Below are 18,438 nucleotides of genomic sequence, written 5' to 3' on the forward strand. Positions count from 1 at the left end.
TCTTATAGTAGATGTTGTTTAGTCTTCTTGTGACTATGATGAGATTGAGCCTTCCAATGAGGTTTTGCCCGAGTCCTTAGATACCTTTGAAAATCCTTGCGTGGAGGATATTGTTGATCTATTTGAGGTTGATGGAGGACTTAGTTATTCTAATTTAGAGGTTAAGTGGGATAAACCCCCTATTTTTGATGAGTCCTACCTTCTTGATTCTTCATGCCACCTATTTGAGACCTTTGAGAATGATAGTTTGTGCACTAACGGTTTATTTCATGGTCTTAAGCTTGTTGCTCCATCTCTTGCTGACGAGTGGAGTAATGCGGTGATTCTTTTTGAAGTCTCCCATGCGCTCATTGATAAGATTTACCAATCCTTAACTTTGATCTTTTATGCTTATATCTTATCAATTGCTTATATTTGCTTTTGTATTGCTCATGCGCAGGTTTACGATAGACTTCTAAGGGCTTTGACATGCTTTTTAAAGAACAAAGGACGATCATTTTCAAGGAGAACCAAAGTCTAGCAAGACTTTAAATTGTGCTTCTCGGGAGGCAACCCGTGTTTAATTATGTTTTTGAAACAATTACAATTGCAATTTCAATTTGGTATTGATGTAATAGTTAAGACAATATGACAATTAGCTTGCTTTAGTATGTAGTAGCTTGTCTTTCGCAGGTACTTTGTTACTTGGATTGGACTTTGTCCCCATTTTAAAGCTAGCTTGGGGGAGCTTCTACGCGGTTGTATGTTTTCTTTCCCTTCTTTATTTCTGCATGTGTCATCCGCATATCCCCCTGTTGGTTTTATTTCTCCTTCTATTTGGTTTTTTGCGCTCAAACCCGTTTTACACATTGAGGACAATGTGTTCTTCTAGCTTGCGGGAGGGATTTAGTGGTCTTGTTTATTGCTTTTATATATTTGTAAAACCCATAAAAATTGAAAATTTTCAAAAAATTCATAAAAAGTTTCATGTTGTGTCCACCCTTTTGTCTTATGCATATGCCATTCCTCCTTGCATTTCCCATATTATAGCTTTTTAAGCTAATGATTCGTGCATTTGACGGGTTTTGCATTCATGGGGATGTCTTGACAAAGTGGGTGAGGGATGAATTTTGGACGTAGTAGACTTGATCTTGACATTGGCAAGCTACATATATGGTAAGGTAGAGCCCCCACTGGCCGGTGCATCTATACCCGGTCTCATCTAGGTGTGTGTAGTTTCTCCTCTTGGTGTGCGTTACATCAAAACGCACAAGTATGGTCTTTGTTCCATTTTATATGAGCTTTGCTATCATGATTGCATTTGAAGCCATTCACCTTGTCTTGCTTACATATATTGCCCAAATCTTACCCCTTTTCCTAGCTATTTATATAACATTGCCTACCTTTGTTGAGCTAGTGACCTGCTACTTGTGTTGGGGTGCTCTTGTGTCTTTGGGATATGGTTATTTTGTTGGAATATGTGTCCTCCGACAATAATGCGATCACAACTGTCGATCATGATGATCACATGTTTAAGTCTCATTTTAAGAATACAATTCGGATGTAATATTTTACAGTCAACTGGTCCACACATATCGGTAATGATTGGCTGACTAGAGTTTGACATTACGGTCGTGCGACAGTGGTGATCAGTTGATCCCCTTAGGTCATACCTATAGGGAAATACTCTTAATTGATTATTTAATTAATCGTATGCCGATACGAGTTAATTAAATTGCTTAAATATTGACGGATGATTTTGTGAGTAAAATTAACGTGTCTTATTGTAATTCGATAATATTAGATACGGTCTAAGTAATTGAATTGTTTTATTACTTAGATAAAATTATTGTTTACGAAACAATTGAAATAGAAATTGAATGAATAATTTATTATAAATACAAGACGTTGTAATTTATAATTTGATAAACCGTTTTGGTACAAGTAATTACGAATTATTAGTCAATTTTGTAAATGACATATTTTATGAGTATGTTGATTTTTAATATGTTAAAAAATACATTACATTGTGACATGTCATGTAACATGTTACATGTGACAAAATTGACAAATGACAAAAATAAAATGGACTACCCATTTTATTTGAAGTATGCCGAAATATTAGAGGGAGTTAGTGGAAAAATTGTGTTAATTGTTTTAAGTGGAAAACACAATCATGAAAGCTAACTACTAGCCATGCAACCCTAAGCTTTTGAGAAGAGCAAAGTTAAAAAGGCATTGGGCAACCTACCCAAGGGCCTCTTTTTCGGCCAAAACAAAAGAAAGCGAGAAGGTGTATTCTCTATGATTTTATTCATTCATTTTTTACATAGAATTTCTAGTGTAAGAAATTGTTATTTTCTCTCTACATCTTATGAAACTTTTAGAGAAATAAAAACTACAAAATCTCCTCCTCTTGGACCGAAATATTTCAAGAGAACAAATAAATATTTTGTGTCAAATTTTAAGTAAGACTAATCCTAATACTAGATCATATTATTTTATTCTTTAAGAAGTATTCCTTGGGTATTCACTTTTGGGAGAGATTCTATACTTGAATATATGTTCATCCATTATTTGGAATGCTCAAGAACTAACAAGAAGGAGATCTTGTTGGTGCCCTTTTAATCCGAAAATCATATGGTGAGAAAACGATTTCTTCTCTATATTCACTTATGTTTGCATGCATAAGATTTGTATTTAATTTTATGACTAAATTAATTTGAAACATATATGAATATGTTATGTAATGAGATAAAGATTACTAACATATTTGTCATTGTTTTTGTAGGCATTGTTGTACGGGATTGCTGATTCTCGTATCTTGGTTGATGTATTTTGGAAGAATGAAAAAGAAAATAGATTGAAAAAAAATATGCGAAATGAATGAAAAAGAAAGAGAAAGAAAGAAGCTTGAAAAAAAATGAGAAAAATGATGAGAAAGAAGAGAAGAAGATGAATATTACTTCCATGTTTTTATGAAAGAGTTGTTTTGGGAAGTATTCTATTGCTTTGTAAAGTTTAATGAGACAATTTGCTGCTTTTGGTTCTAATTGTTTTCGCTTGGGAAGGGTTAAGGTTTCGATTATTTGTCCACCTTCTTACCCATTTCCCCTAGCCTTCTTCTTTGTCCTCTTGGCTTCATTTCTTATGCATTATGATCATGTTTAGCATTGTCTTGTTGATTTGGAATGTTTACCATACTAGACTGCGGGCGCATTCTCTTGAGTCAAAGATAGGAGAGTGTCATTCACATATATATATTGCCATGTTCATTTCATGAGTGTGAGTGATTTCCTGTGAGGATTCCGATGTCAATAAGATCATGCAAGAGTCAAAATGTCCATGTTAAATCCTTTGTGCTACGCCGTCATGTAAATCTCATCCATGTATTGCATTTTCCCTATGACCACATTGTTTCGGGATTTGATTCATTGCGCTTTAAAGTTACTTGACGGGATTTGCATTTAGATGGGATGATTGTTGCTCATACCCTTCTCCTTCTCACGTTGTTTCCTTGCTTGAGGACAAGCAAGGGTTTAGCTTGGGGGAGTTTGATACACTCATTTTATATATACTTTTATCCCCATATTTAGCTCGGTTTTATATTATTTATCCGCTCTTAGGAGCGATTTATTGAGCTAATATCGTCTTGGATAGTATTTCTTGTGTTTATGTCATTTGTAGGATTTGAAGCGGGTTTTTCGTCAATTTCCTACAATATTGAGGATCCCGAGTAAGGCGGAGCTAATTACGAGTAATAAAGCTAAGTTGACGTGCCTTGTTAATTTGTAATTCCCGAATCAAAGGGAACGAGTTTCATGCCATTTGAACTTCAAATAAATAAACTACAAGATGGTTACCATGCCACAGTAAAGACGGGTTTATGCCAATGTTTTATACTTAATTGAAGATGGATTCATGCTCATCTAAAGATGATAGTGATGCATTTGGGCGTGAAAGAATGGAGCAGCACGGCCTGGTCATAGGGGTTGTATACTAGCTGCAACGAAGACGGAACTATGCCCAAATAAATAGGATGCGACGGTCTTTGTGCTGAAGTTCAGACGGAGTTTTGAAGCTCGTATGTTGATGGGCTCGTGCCAATGGTCCATGGTTGAGCACGGTGGCCTGATCTGGTGCTGGCCGTGACCTAGTGGTGCAGATGGTGGTGGCCCACAGCCTGGTTTTGCATGAAACAGAGAAAAGCAGCGAGGAGTATAGTACATGGCTTCAACCCCAACATCCTAACCCCTGACCTCTCGGGTTACATCATAGCATGCTCAAGTTCGAAATTTAGAGAATAAAAATGACAAACTCACGACCCCGATCGGGGTGGTGTGGCCCCGATCGGGGTGACTGATGGCAGGCTTGACGGTTCAAGTTTCAGCGTGTTCCTATATAAACAAAGCTTCAGTTCGTGTTTTGGGTGATTTTCGGAATTTCCGCCGTCATTTTCTTGCTTTAGCCTTAGATTAGAATTAATAAAAATAACCTACTATATTTTAATAAGTACGTACGTAATTCGTTTCAATTATTTACATTCTCGATTGGGTTGTAATCTACGCATTCCGTTCTTCCAATTTCTCGCTCTCTTGTTCCATTTCTTTTGGTATTGTTCTTTCCTCTTTTTCCTTTATCAATTTCATTATCTTATCTTACTATTTGTTATTATGTCATTATTTACATTTATATTTGTCAATTGTTTACATTTTATAATGTTTGAGTAGATTAATATTCTAGGGTGAAGGGGATTAACTTGTTTAATTAGCGTTTTATATTGTTTGAATCGGGTTGATTTGCTTGATTTAATTTGTAAACTATGTATTGTGGCCACAATCATTTGTTTATACTCGTTAATTTCCGACTTAAAATCGAGAGATGGGAAGGGAATTAGACAAAGCAAGAATTGTAAAGCGACTTAGAAAGGGCTAGAGCCTCTAGAACCCGTTTTATTGTCGGTAATAAACCGAGAGGCATGTGCCATTGACGTAGACAATTACCGATTTCACTATACCCGTGTTCGACAATATTCCTATGCTAATTTACATGTGAAACCCCGTCCCCTAGATTTTCCTTCTTATTCTTATTTATCTTTTTGTCAATTGTTTTATTTTACAAACCCAACATCCAACCAAACTCGTTAATCGACCTTGATAAATTTCGCACCATGACAACTAATTAACAACTCCCGTCTCCCCGAGATCGACCCCTACTTCCCTAACTACATTAATTTGTTTCTTAGCCAAGCCTAGGGTAAAAATATTATCTTTGTTTAGGGTACGCGACAACCCTATCAAATTTTGGCGCGCCGTTCTTGGGAGCACGGTTTTGTTTGCTAATTAGTTGTTGAATTTTATCTTTTTTTCTTTTGTCCCAGGGAACACTTGTTTCTTGGGACCATTCTCACGGTTTCTTTGTAGTTTTAATGCATATTTAGTTGGTAATGAAGCTATCTCAAGGGGGGTCCGCTTTGCCGTCTATAATGGTTGTATTCCCTTTCTTGCAACAACAAAACGAACCCTTTCATGACTATCTTTCCCAATTTGAAGAATATGTTGGCCGTATTGCTTCTTTTGGTTTTATTTACAATGAATATGAATTGGGTCAGGTCGTGCTTGAAGGTATGGATTCTGTGTCCCGTGATTTGGCTCTTTACATGAGTTGCGGGAGTCTTTACTATAAGAGTGGGGAGGAGCTTTGGGTTTTCCTAAGGTTCATTGCTGCCCAATGTCGAGAGGTAGCTCGTCAACAGAGCATCCAAGAGGAACTCAAAGTGGTTCAGGCTCGTTTGGAACAATTTTCTCAAAAGAAATTGAGACGACGTGAGCCTATTTTTTCACAACGTGAGCATATTTTTTCTCCTTTTGCTGTTCCGCCCTCCCAATGTGAGTCTTTTCTCCCTAATGATTTGGAATTGTTGGATGACAATGACGATGGTCCGACTTTTTCTTTAAAAATTCCCCCTAGTGTTATTCCAATTGACCATTTAGAGACTCATGTTGATGACATAGACCTTGTAGTGGACGGGCCTTTTATAGTAGATGTTGTTTAGTCTTCTTGTGACTATGATGAGATTGAGCCTTCCAATGAGGTTTTGCCCGAGTCCTTAGTTACCTTTGAAAATCCTTTCGTGGAGGATATTGTTGATCTATTTGAGGTTGATGGAGGACTTAGTTATTCTAATTTAGAGGTTAAGTGGGATAAACCCCCTATTTTTGATGAGTCCTACCTTCTTGATTCTTCATGCCACCTATTTGAGACCTTTGAGAATGATAGTTTGTGCACTAACGGTTTATTTCATGGTCTTAAGCTTGTTGCTCCATCTCTTGCTGACGAGTGGAGTAGTGCGGTGATTCTTTTTGAAGTCTCCCATGCGCTCATTGATAAGATTTACCAATCCTTAACTTTGATCTTTTATGCTTATATCTTATCAATTGCTTATATTTGCTTTTGTATTGCTCATGCGCAGGTTTACGATAGACTTCTAAGGGCTTTGACATGCTTTTTAAAGAACAAAGGACGATCATTTTCAAGGAGAACCAAAGTCTAGCAAGACTTTAAATTTCGCTTCTCGGGAGGCAACCCGTGTTTAATTATGTTTTTGAGACAATTACAATTGCAATTTCAAATTGGTATTGATGTAATAGTTAAAACAATATGACAATTAGCTTGCTTTAGTATGTAGTAGCTTGTCTTTCGCAGGTACTTTGTTACTTCGATTGGACTTTGCCCCCATTTTAAAGCTAGCTTGGGGGAGCTTCTACGCGGTTGTATGTTTTCTTTCCCTTCTTTATTTCTGCATGTGTCATCCCCATATCCCCTTGTTGGTTTTATTTGTCCTTCTATGTGGTTTTTTGCGCTCAAACCCGTTTTACACATTGAGGACAATGTGTTCTTCTAGCTTGCGGGAGGGATTTAGTGGTCTTGTTTATTGCTTTTATATATTTGAAAAACCCATAAAAATTGAAAATTTTCAAAAAATTCATAAAAAGTTTCATGTTGTGTCCACCCTTTTGTCTTATGCATATGCCATTCCTCCTTGCATTTCCCATATTATAGCTTTTTAAGCTAATGATTCGTGCATTTGACGGGTTTTGCATTCATGGGGATGTCTTGACAAAGTGGGTGAGGGATGAATTTTGGACGTAGTAGACTTGATCTTGACATTGGCAAGCTACATATATGGTAAGGTAGAGCCCCCACTGGCCGGTGCATCTATACCCGGTCTCATCTAGGTGTGTGTAGTTTCTCCTCTTGGTGTGCGTTACATCAAAACGCACAAGTATGGTCTTTGTTCCATTTTATATGAGCTTTGCTATCATGATTGCATTTGAAGCCATTCACCTTGTCTTGCTTACATATATTGCCCAAATCTTACCCCTTTTCCTAGCTACTTATATAACATTGCCTACCTTTGTTGAGCTAGTGACCTGCTACTTGTGTTGGGGTGCTCTTGTGTCTTTGGGATATGGTTATTTTGTTGGAATATGTGTCCTCCGACAATAATGCGATCACAACTGTCGATCATGATGATCACATGTTTAAGTCTCATTTTAAGAATACAATTCGGATGTAATATTTTACAGTCAACTGGTCCACACATATCGGTAATGATTGGCTGACTAGAGTTTGACATTACGGTCGTGCGACAGTGGTGATCAGTTGATCCCCTTAGGTCATACCTATAGGGAAATACTCTTAATTGATTATTTAATTAATCGTATGCCGATACGAGTTAATTAAATTGCTTAAATATTGACGGATGATTTTGTGAGTAAAATTAACGTGTCTTATTGTAATTCGATAATATTAGATACGGTCTAAGTAATTGAATTGTTTTATTACTTAGATAAAATTATTGTTTACGAAACAATTGAAATAGAAATTGAATGAATAATTTATTATAAATACAAGACGTTGTAATTTATAATTTGATAAACCGTTTTGGTACAAGTAATTACGAATTATTAGTCAATTTTGTAAATGACATATTTTATGAGTATGTTGAATTTTAATATGTTAAAAAATACATTACATTGTGACATGTCATGTAACATGTTACATGTGACAAAATTGACAAATGACAAAAATAAAATGGACTACCCATTTTATTTTAAGTATGCCGAAATATTAGAGGGAGTTAGTGGAAAAATTGTGTTAATTGTTTTAAGTGGAAAACACAATCATGAAAGCTAACTACTAGCCATGCAACCCTAAGCTTTTGAGAAGAGCAAAGTTAAAAAGGCATTGGGCAACCTACCCAAGGGCCTCTTTTTCGGCCAAAACAAAAGAAAGCGAGAAGGTGTATTCTCTATGATTTTATTCATTCATTTTTTACATAGAATTTCTAGGGTAAGAAATAGCTATTTTCTCTCTACATCTTATGAAACTTTTAGAGAAATAAAAACTACAAAATCTCCTCCTCTTGGACCGAAATATTTCAAGAGAACAAATAAATATTTTGTGTCAAATTTTAAGTAAGACTAATCCTAATACTAGATCATATTATTTTAGTCTTTAAGAAGTATTCCTTGGGTATTCACTTTTGGGAGAGATTCTATACTTGAATCTATGTTCATCCATTATTTGGAATGCTCAAGAACTAACAAGAAGGATATCTTGTTGGTGCCCTTTTAATCCGAAAATCATATGGTGAGAAAACGATTTCTTCTCTATATTCACTTATGTTTGCATGCATAAGATTTGTATTTAATTTTATGACTAAATTAATTTGAAACATATATGAATATGTTATGTAATGAGATAAAGATTACTAACATATTTGTCATTGTTTTTGTAGGCATTGTTGTACGGGATTGCTGATTCTCGTATCTTGGTTGATGTATTTTGGAATAATGAAAAAGAAAATAGATTGAAAAAAAATATGCGAAATGAATGAAAAAGAAAGAGAAAGAAAGAAGCTTGAAAAAAAATGAGAAAAATGATGAGAAAGAAGAGAAGAAGATGAATATTACTTCCATGTTTTTATGAAAGAGTTGTTTTGGGAAGTATTCTATTGCTTTGTAAAGTTTAATGAGACAATTTGCTGCTTTTGGTTCTAATTGTTTTCGCTTGGGAAGGGTTAAGGTTTCGATTATTTGTCCACCTTCTTACCCATTTCCCCTAGCCTTCTTCTTTGTCCTCTTGGCTTCATTTCTTATGCATTATGATCATGTTTAGCATTGTCTTGTTGATTTGGAATGTTTACCATACTAGATCATGGGCGCATTCTCTTGAGTCAAAGATAGGAGAGTGTCATTCACATATATATATTGCCATGTTCATTTCATAAGTGTGAGTGATTTCCTGTGAGGATTCCGATGTCAATAAGATCATGCAAGAGTCAAAATGTCCATGTTAAATCCTTTGTGCTACGCCGTCATGTAAATCTCATCCATGTATTGCATTTTCCCTATGACCACATTGTTTCGGGATTTGATTCATTGCGCTTTAAAGTTACTTGACGGGATTTGCATTTAGATGGGATGATTGTTGCTCATACCCTTCTCCTTCTCACGTTGTTTGCTTGCTTGAGGACAAGCAAGGGTTTAGCTTGGGGGAGTTTGATACACTCATTTTATATATACTTTTATCCCCATATTTAGCTCGGTTTTATATTATTTATCCGCTCTTAGGAGCGATTTATTGAGCTAATATCGTCTTGGATAGTATTTCTTGTGTTTATGTCATTTGTAGGATTTGAAGCGGGTTTTTCGTCAATTTCCTACAATATTGAGGATCCCGAGTAAGGCGGAGCTAATTACGAGTAATAAAGCTAAGTTGACGTGCCTTGTTAATTTGCAATTCCCGACTCAAAGGGAACGAGTTTCATGCCATTTGAAGTTCAAATAAATAAACTACAAGATGGTTACCATGCCACAGTAAAGACGGGTTTATGCCAATGTTTTATACTTAGTTGAAGATTGATTCATGCTCATCTAAAGATGATAGTGATGCATTTGGGCGTGAAAGAATGGAGCAGCACGGCCAGGTCATAGGGGTTCTATACTAGCTGCAACGGAGACGGAACTATGCCCAAATAAATAGGATGCGACGGTCTGTGTGCTGAAGTTCAGACGGAGTTTTGAAGCTCGTATGTTGATGGGCTCGTGCCAATGGTTCATGGTTGAACACGGTGTCTTGATATGGTGTTGGCCGTGACCTGGTGGTGCCGATGGTGGTGGCCCACGACCTGGTTTTGCATGAAACAGAGAAAAGCAGCGAGGAGTAGAGTACATGGCTTCAACCCCGACATCCTAATCCCTGGCCACCCGGGTTAAATCATAGCATGCTCAAGTTCGAAATTTAGAGAATAAAAATGACAAACTCACGACCCCGATCGGGGTGGTGTGGCGCCGATCGGGGTGACTGATGGCAGGCTTGACGGTTCAAGTTTCAGCGTGTTCCTATATAAACAAAGCTTCAGTTCGTGTTTTGGGTGATTTTCGGAATTTCCGCCGTCATTTTCTTGCTTTAGCCTTCGCTTAGAATTAATAAAAATAACCTACTATATTTTAATACGTACGTACGTAATTCGTTTCAATTATTTACATTCTCGATTCGGTTTTAATCTACGCATTCCGTTCTTCCAATTTCTCGCTCTCTTATTCCATTTCTTTTGGTATTGTTCTTTCCTCTTTTTCCTTTATCAATTTCATTATCTTATCTTCATATTTGTTATTATGTCATTATTTACATTTATATTTGTCAATTTTTTACATTTTATAATGTTTGAGTAGATTAATATTCTAGGGTGAAGGGGATTAACTTGTTTAATTAGCGTTTTATATTGTTTGAATCGGGTTTGTATCGTCATTGTAATTGTCTATATTCTTTGCTTGATTTAATTTATAAACTATGTATTGTGGCCACAATCATTTGTTTATACTCGTTAATTGCCGACTTAAAATCGAGAGATGGGAAGGGAATTAGACAAAGCAAGAATAGTAAAGCGACCTTGAAAGGGCGAGAGCCTCTATAACCCGTTTTATTGTTGGTAATAAACCGAGAGGCATGTGCCATTGACTTAGACAATTACCGATTTCACTATACCCGTGTTCGACAATATTCCTATGCTAATTTACATGTGAAACCCCGTCCCCTAGATTTTCCTTCTTATTTTTATTTATCTTTTTGTCAATTGTTTTATTTTACAAACCCAACATCCAACCAAACTCTTTAATCGACCTTGATAAATTTCGCACCATGACAACTAATTAACAACTCCCGTCTCCCCGAGATCGACCCCTACTTCCCTAACTACATTAATTTGTTTGTTAGCCAAGCCTAGGGTAAAAATATTATCTTTGTTTAGGGTACGCGACAACCCAATCACTGTCACTAAATTTGGATCCGTTGAGCTAGAAGGTCCCGAAGGAAATCGGTTCAAGGTGAAAGGGCAGTATTTGAAGCATTATCACGAAGCAAATAAAGCAAACAATCGTGCTGAAGTCTTGTACTTTGACGAGCTTGACCCGCCAGTTAATTGATGCCAGAAAGGTCGTGCGGGACCTCATAAACCTGCGCTTTCCGGGAGGCAACCCGGACTGTTTTATTGTATTTTTGTTGAACTATTTCTTTGCCTTTAGCTTTTTGTTGAACTTTAAACGCTGAACTATGTGTCTTTTGTATTTGCTTTGCTCCTTATTCATGTTTTGCAGGTGCAGCAACTCGATCGAGTAGTTTTTCTACTCGATCTAGCTTATTTGCCTCGATAACCACTCGATCGAGTAACTGCTATACTCGATCGATAAGCTGTAGATTCACGATCACTCGATCGAGCTGTTTCAAGTCGCTCGATCGAGCATTTTTGACACCAAACCACTCGATCGAGCTGTCCTAAGTCACTCGATCGAGTCATTCCGTCTTCCAGCTGCTAGTTTTCGTCTGTTGAGCTGCTGTGTGACTACCTATCACCTCCCATGCTCATGGTCGGTTTGTGAAGGTCCCTCTTCATGATGTCTTATAAGTATTCCGACTCCAGTTATCCTTTTCTCCTTAGTTTGCATTTCTTTCCCTATTTTTGGTACAATGAGGGCAATGTACGGTTTGGTTTAGGGAGGTATGGATCCATATCTGTGTCTGCATGTTTTCTTGCATTTTCCGTTTGCACGTTTACTTATTTCCGCATGCATTGTCATTTTTAAATTAAAAAAAAAGAAAAAAAATCAAAAAATCACATAAAATTCAAAAATTTGCACGTTTAATTTGAGTCGGAACGTTTGAACTTTGACGCTACATTAAATCCTTACCTCTGCCCTGCATATTCTTGACATATTGTTAGCATGATAGTGTGCATAATCTACGAGTTTTTGTTTCTCTCTTATCTGAACGAATAGACTTGACTCATATATTGGCAAGCTACATTACATTATGAGGTTAGAGCTTTAAAAACTGGTGACATTCATGACCGGTTTCTTTTAGGATGTGAGTAGTACTTTCTGTTAGTCGTGTAACATCAATTTGCATAAGCATGAGTCTAATCTTCTTAATACCTGTATGCATTCGGTCTGTGGATGGTGACACATGTAGGAGAGGCAGTTCCTTTCTATTTCATTCTACCCATGAGCCTCACACAACCAAATTGCCTTTTTGTCCTATTAGCTACATTCTATAATTTTGCCTACCATAGCCGAGCTAGTGATGAGTAGCTGTTTGGAATGATTTATTGCAGTTTGGTTATATATCTGATTTCAGAAGTCGGTGGAAGAATTGAAAGGAATGAAAAAGAAACAAATAGAAAAAAAAAGAATTGAAAAAGAAAAATGAGAAAAAAGAAAGAAGAATCATATGCGAAAAAATGGAAAATTGTATAGATGATTTTTACTCCCATGTCTTATTTATATCTTATGGGGAGTTGACGAGTTTATGGTGTTTTGTGAGTTGAGTGCATCGAATTTGCACCGTTCTGTATTATTATATGGAGTATGAAGTTGGGATGCAGTTTCATAATTTGGATTTGTGTTGCTAGTTTGGCTATTAACTCCACATTTCAAAATTCATCTTAGCCCCTTCTTACCCAGTACCTCACTTACCCAAATGTAAGTCCTCGGCATGTGTCTTGGTCATTAGTTTGGTTGGAATGCGTATGTACGGTTGTGGAAGACTTTATTCATGTTAATTGCATGCATGTTCTTTCACTTATATACTCACCCTGTGCTTAAACTTGAGTGATGAGGGACCTGTGAGAGTCCGATATCTTTGAGTCTTGCAAGGTCGATGGTTCAGTAAGTTTGAAACATTGATTTAATTCGTTTGCACTTATCACTTGCCACTTTGTTAAGTTGTTGCATTAAATTGGTTTCGTCGGATGATTTGTAGCTGATGCGTTGGTCTCGTTCCACTGTTTATTCTTAGTTGCATTCATAGTTTGCTTGGGGACAAGCAAAGGTTTGGTTTGGGGAGATTTGATGCGTGTGTTTTATATAAGGTTTTTACCTCATTTTTACACGTATTTCTGTACTATTTTATGTAGCATCTAGCTACAAATACCCCCGAATAGTTTACTTTGGTTTGTCTTGTGCAAATTGCAGGTACGGACCGGAAAGAAAATAAATCGAGCCCAAACTCGCCCCATTTGCTTACATTTATGGAGAATAAGGAATCGGAGCTTGGAACCAATCACTTTGAGGATGCGTGAGCGTATTTCGGAAGGTGTCGAAGTGCCTTATGTGCTAAAATAGCTCGATCGACCACTTTTCTTGTAATACCCCGTATTTTGATATTAACAATTTATGTAATTAATAATTAGTTAAAAGCATTTCTAATAATAATTACAAATAAGACGTTAAGTAAAATATAAAATTAATAATCCAAGTCGGGAATTGGGCTTAGCTAATAATCGAGTGTTAGACCGTGTGCCATTGATTAATTTGACCGGAATTTATTATAATAAGGTATGAGTATAATCGGGATTTGCACCAGAAATTTATAATAGATAATATGGAAATAATAATAATGGAAAAGTAATAATAATTATATTAATTATCCTAATAATTTGATTAGTAAAAGAGATGTATGGTAATTCTAATTATGGTAAGAGTAGTAATATATGATTATAATAATAATAATTTATGATGGTAATAATAATAATAATAATAATAATAATTCATACACTAATTAGAGTAAGGTAAATTATAATAGTTTCTTAATCGACCTCGCATTCTCTCTAATCTTACACTATAAATACCACATTAAATCTGAGAAATTATTCATTGAAAGAAGAAGCTTTAGGAGACGGAAAGAAGAGAAAAATTAACTTTTATTATCGCCTCAAGGTAATATTTTAAACCGCCTTATGTATACACTTTGCCTTGCTATAACTCGTAATCTAGACCACCAAAAATTAGGCCGTAAGTACCGTTGTGACCGTGGATGACCAAGGATCATCGTTGAACCACCGTTGACCATCAGGGACCTCGGGAAAGGGGCTGTTCAGGCGGGTTTTAGGGGTGGTGTCGTGGTATTTGGTTAGGTGTAATCGCACCATTAAAAAAAAGAATTTCAACCAGTAGCTTGACCATCGTGACCTGAGCTGGGGTTGGTTGGTCGTGGGGGGAGGAGTCGGTCATATTGGTGGGTTTTGGGGTGATAAAGGTGGCGGGTTGTGGTGGTTATGACCAGAAAAACGTGAAAACAGGGGAGGGAGTGTGCTTGTTGTTGCTGCCGGTGTTTTGGTGCTTAGCTGGGTTGATTATAAAACCACCGTGGCTGGGGAAGGTGTGGTGGTGGCCACGGTGGTAGGGTGGGTACTGGGATGCTATGGTTAGGAGGGTTAGTATTGGATGTCGGGTTTTCGATTGTTGTTAGTGTCGTGTTTATTGTTGTTATTAGTGTCGTTGGTGGATGGGGTTGTTAGGGCGTGGCTGTACGGTGGTTGGGCGGTGCTGATAGGGGCATTTGGTGTTAGTCTAGGAAGGTGGTGGTGGTGGTGAGTCGAGGTGGAACAGGTAGGAGGTTATGGTGGTGTCGGTTGGGCTTGGTTCACGGGTATGTTATGGTGGCTCTGATACCACTTTGTAACACCCTCATTTATTCAGGAGCCTTTAGCTAGACATTCCCAAATAAATAGAACTGTTACCATCTTGGTTTCCCGAGGTAGTGAATAACAAAGTCCAACTCACCAATGTAATTTAAATTAAAACTTTAATGATTACATGTTTATTACAACTTAATCCATCTTAAAACTTAATATAAAATAATTACAACTCGCAGCGTGATGTGACCATAATTAGCGCATATTTAGCCCCCGAATTAGCCTTGTTCCCATGCTTTTTTGTGCCTATTTGGGTCATTTCTTGTCTTTAGTTCTTTGTTTTGCATATTCTTTGAGATTTTGATCCCTTGGTAGGAAAGGAGTAAGAATCTTGCATTTTCATGGCAAAACGAGGCTAAATTGATTGTATTCAATGACCAAGCATCAAGAAGAGACAAGACTAGAAGGCCTTTGTACATATCATAGTAGAAGAACAATGTTAAGAAAGGATCCTTGCGTCCCCAAGGAGATCCCCAAGGAATTTATGAAGAAAAAGGAAGAAAAGAAGAAGAATTGACGCTGACCAACAATCCGAACGGATTGCAGACAATCCGCCCGTCCAGCCAGCACAATCCGAGCGTCCCTCCTTGGAATCCGCTCGGATTCCCCCTCAACAATCCGAGCGTCCCTCTCCTGAATCCGCTCGGATTGCACAGCCTAAATCCGGCCGTCCCGACTCTAATCCGCACGGATTCCTGCACAGCACGGATTTCATTCTTCAAGCTACGAAAAGAGAAGCCCTTCTCTCAGAAAATAACGGGTCCTCCTTGCTCAACTTAAAAAGTGTAATTACTAGTTTAGCCCTTAGTTAACCCAATGCATCCTCCCTAATTTTCACTATAAATACCCCATTAGGCTAATTAGAGGAGCATGTTCTTCTTATCAATATTTAGAGTAGTTAAAATCAATCAAATCTTTCTTCAATATTGTAATCAAGTATTAATCAAGTTTTAATCCAAGTTTAGTTCTTTAATCTCTCTCTTGTTCTTCCTTTATTTTGGGTAATTAGAAGATTATTGGGTTTATTGGGAGATTGACAACCTTCCATCAATCATCAAGTTCTTCTATTATTCTTTGCATTATTATTTTGGAATCATTAGTAGGTATAATCTCTTAATCCCTTTTTAATTATTGCTAATTACTTTCATTTATTCATCATGTTTCATATTGTTAGTATGATTGACAACCTTGCTAGCATGATCAACATGATAATGAGTGAGTAGTCTCTTAGCTAGGGTTTAATGGGTGATTAGGGGAAACCAACATGGGGGATGATTCATGCTTAAATCAATATGCTTTCATATCTTATTTGCTTGCTTGTTTTGATCTTAATACATGCACATGTTATATTTGATGAAATGCTAAGCCTATGAATCCTTGCATTTACTATCATCTCCTATCTTTTCAATGAGACTTGTAAGACATAACCCAACTCGAGTCTTGTTAGACCATGCATGTGTTGAGTAGGAAAGATTAAGTCGACTTGTAGGTGTTGTACAATCTAATCGATTCGGCTCCGGGACCCAAACTTTCCTAGGATTGTAAGACATAACCCAACTCAATCCATCACAACAATAATTGCTTGCTTATAATTTGAGAACATGTTTGTATGATCATATCCCATGATTTCCCTATGAACCCATGACACCCTAGTGCCTTTAATCAATTGTTTACACCCCTTATTCTATTCATCTTGCTTGTTTATTTTCATTGTTATTCTAGTTTAGTAACCTTCTACATCAACCCAATTTGTGACACCCCTAGACACTACTAGTTACAATAGAATTCTCATTTCAATACCCGTCCCTTGGGATCCGACCTTTACTTGCCTCTTTACTAATTGTAGAGTTGTTTGTGAAGTATAAATTGTGTTTTGTATCGACCATTGACCAACGACCACATATACTTAATTGTGAACACGAAATGGCCTCGATCAAAAATGGCGCCGTTGCCGGGGACGGTGTTTAATTGATTTAAGATTTCTTTTATTGTTATTAGTTGTGTCTTTCTTCACCTTGGGGAAGTAGAACTCCTCAAGGTTTGTTCTAATTGTTTTTGAGCTGTTTGATATTTTGCATGTCTAGAAGGTTACAAGGTGATTTGTTACCTTTTGACCGTGAAATCGAAAGAACCTTGACGAATAATAGGAGACTTGTTAGGAGGAATTTGAGAGGTGTTGGTGAAGTTGTTCAACCCACTAGTGAGTTTGTCAATCCTTTCGCAATAGAAGGAGAAGAGAACCCATTAAACAATACCACACAAAATCCACCTACAATGCCTAAATTCTCGTCACACTCTATACCCACCGAGGAGAATCTACCAAATGGTACTCCTACACCGCAACATCTAACCGGAAATTTTATTGCCAAGTCCGCCTTCATCCAATTAGTTGAGAGGAGCCAATTTGGGGGGATGCCTAGTGAGGACCCTCATTCTCATATGGAAACCTTTTGCGATTATTGTGATGTTATCTCTCAAACGGGCGTGACTCAAGACCAAATTAGATGGGTCTTATTTCCTTTTTCGTTAATCGGCACCGCAAAGCAATGGTTGAAGGGCCTTGATAAGGCCACCCTTGGAATAGATTCTTGGAAGAAGTTAGCTCTAGCTTTCTACAAAAAATTCTACCCACCGGAAAAGACTAACATGCTAAGAGCTCAAATTACGGGTTTTAAGCAAAGGGATGAAGAATCTTTGTATGAAGCTTGGGAGCGGTTCAAAGGTATTTGTCGCTCATGTCCTCACCATGGACTTAGCGAATGGTTTTTGGTACAACAATTTTGGAATGGTTTATATGAAGATTCAAGGAACATTCTCAATATGGGATCAAATGGAATGTTCGACGAAGTTGATGACAATCAAACATGGAACAAGATTGAGGAAATGGCGGTCCATAATTCACAATATAGTAGACCTCGCAAGGCTACTAGAGGAGGAAAGTATGAAGTGGACTCCGTTACTCAATTGGGTGCTCAACTTAGTGCTCACATTGACACAATCAACTTGAAGTTTGAACAAGCTATGGCTAGACTTGAGGAAAACTCAAAATCATCAAAGCATCATGTCAATGCCATGACGGCATCCTCATCAATCCCAAGTGGGATATGTGAGAATTGTGGAACTTTGGGTCATGACCCAAGTGAGTGTAGGGGAACAACCGAACAAGTTAATGCTTTCCAAGCTTACAAAAGTGGTACCCCTTATTCAAATTTTTACAACGAAAACACCAAGTTCCATCCAAATCTCTCATACAAAAGCCAAAATGTTCAAAACCCTCAAACAACATACACTCCACCACCCATGAGAAACCAAAATCAAAGACCCTTTTACAATCAAAACCAAGGTTACCAAAATCAAAATCCATACAATCACCAAAATGAACAAGGTTTTGATGTCCAAAAAGCGGTCCTCCAAATGCAAAA

General features: G+C 37.2%; 1 non-coding gene across 1 annotated transcript; it reads right to left on the reverse strand.

The window, feature by feature from the left end:
- Nucleotides 1-17,662: 17,662 nt before the first annotated feature.
- LOC141602824 (small nucleolar RNA R71) lies at nt 17,663-17,769 on the reverse strand. Its single transcript, XR_012524732.1, has one exon. It is a non-coding gene; the product is annotated as a small nucleolar RNA R71 (small nucleolar RNA).
- Nucleotides 17,770-18,438: the final 669 nt, after the last annotated feature.

The sequence above is a fragment of the Silene latifolia genome, chromosome 9 (genome assembly GCF_048544455.1).
Source record: "Silene latifolia isolate original U9 population chromosome 9, ASM4854445v1, whole genome shotgun sequence".
Lineage (NCBI taxonomy): Eukaryota > Viridiplantae > Streptophyta > Magnoliopsida > Caryophyllales > Caryophyllaceae > Silene > Silene latifolia.